This window comes from Engystomops pustulosus, chromosome 2 (assembly GCF_040894005.1).
Source record: "Engystomops pustulosus chromosome 2, aEngPut4.maternal, whole genome shotgun sequence".
Taxonomy (NCBI): Eukaryota; Metazoa; Chordata; class Amphibia; order Anura; family Leptodactylidae; genus Engystomops; species Engystomops pustulosus.
Genome location: NC_092412.1, coordinates 8,265,123 through 8,267,369, shown reverse-complemented (window position 1 = coordinate 8,267,369; position 2,247 = coordinate 8,265,123).

Here is a 2,247-nt window from a genome sequence, read left to right as displayed (position 1 = left end):
AGTTTAAGCTATATTCGCCGTATAAGACTACCCCTTTTCCAACGCATACAAAACACCGGTAAAAATTAAAAAAAAAACAGATTTGAATGTAACATGGTCCTTTTGGTCCTTTTTTTAATGTAAATTCTTCTGACATGCAGGTATATAGCAGGAAAACTGCCGCTCATAAACATAAGGCATACAACAACAACATTACCATCGTCCATTTTGCTGTAAATGTTACCATACTGTACCTTACATTGTTATTTTATTAAATATTCCCTGCCATGTACTCGGAAGCGGGAAAAAAATTCCAAATGCAATGAAAATGGTGAAAAAACGCATTCGCGCCATTTTCTTGTGGGCTTGGATATTACGTCTTTCACTGAGCGGCCCAAATGACATGTCTACTTTATTCTTTGGGTCAGTACGATTACGGGGATAACAAATTTATAAAGGTTTTATAATGTTTTCATACATTTACAAAAATGAAAACCTCCTGTACAAAATTTTTTTTTTTTTTTTAATTTTGCCGTCTTCTTGTGCTTATAACTTTTTCATACTTTGGTGTACGGAGCTGTGGGTGGTGTCATTTTTTGCTAAATTTGATAATATTTTCAATGATATCATTTTTAGGACTGTACGACCTTTTGATCACTTTTTATAGATTTTTTTATATTTTTCAAAATGGCAAAAAAGTGCCATTTTCGACTTTGGGCGCTATTTTCCGTTACGGGGTTACACGCAGTGAAAAATCGTTATCATATTTTGATAGATCGGACATTTTCGGACGCGGCGATACCTAATGTGTTGATTTTTACTGTTTATATTTATGTCAGTTCTAGGGAAAGGGGGGTGATTTGAAATTTTAGGTTTTTTTATTATATATATATTTTTTTTAAACTTTTTTTTATTTTTATTTATACTATTTTTCAGATTCCCTAGGGTACTTTAACCCTAGGTTGTCTGATCGATCCTATCATATACTGCCATACTACAGTATGGCAGTATATGGGGATTTTCCTCATTCATTACAATGTGCTATCAGCACATTGTAATGAAGGGGTTAAAACGAAATAGCCTCGGGTCTTCGGAAGACCCGAGGCTACCATGGAGACGGATCGCCGCCCCCGATGACGCCACGGGGAGCGGCAGCTTTGCCGGCAGCCATCGCTGTGAAAACACCCGCGATCGGTGCTAGCAATATGCAGCAAAGACTTACTGGCTATGGAGAGGGCTCAGCCCGTGAGCCCTCTCCATGCAGCGCGACCCGACCGCCGCCGTGAATACACGGCGGGCGGGGGGGATAACCGCGTATAAGACGACCCCAGAGAAGACAGAAGATTTTTCTGTCTTCAAAAGTCGTCTTATACGCCGGAATATACGGTAAATTCAGGAAAAGCATAGAAGATGCTGTGACCTGATACAGAGAACTTTGTTAGTGAGATCCCTCCTCCGACACTTTGGGGAGCCGACAAATCTGTCCTATGGAGTAAAAGATGTCAAGTACGTCTAAAGCGTTGGAGGAGTGAGACACACCGTGCCGACACCTGGCCGGTAGCCTTTTCTTAGGTTTTTTTGGGAGTGAAAAAGATTCTGAGCAGGAATCATGGAGATTGATTCCAAACCGTTTTGGGACAGATGAGCTCCGGTCGAAAGTGAACTTTTTTCCCTTTTTTTTGTTCTGTGTATGTGATCACTTCTGATTTTGATTTATAAAAAACTGAAGTAACTGATGATCTAATGGAGATGTGAACTTTCCTCCATTGTGCTAATATATAGCACCCCATATATTTTTAAAGTCCCCTAAACTTTAAGCAGTTTACACCCCTTATTAAAAAAAAAAAAAATGTGTGCAGGAAAAAAATAATAAAATCAATACTTGCCCTCTCTTGCGATCCAGCTTTTGACAAGGCTGTGTATAAGGCAATCTGCCACCTCCCTCAAGGCCCCGTCATCTGCCGCCTAAGGCGGAATTTTCATCTCGTCTCATGGCAGATGCAGCCTTGATTGAATTACTACTATCATCTAGGTGGAATTCTTTGGACATTTTAGACTTCAGTATGTAGGTAGCAATACACACTTAGAACGTGTAGAAAAATAACTGTACATAAAGTGACCTATGCAGTACCCCCATGGTTACAGAAAGTGCCATACATAAAAGCCTGGTGACAAATATTCCCTCTCCAACTAAAATAAAACTGCCTTTAAACAGGGCACAGTGCATCAAAACTCCAAGGGAATACCTTGTGGCCATGCACCCTGTAG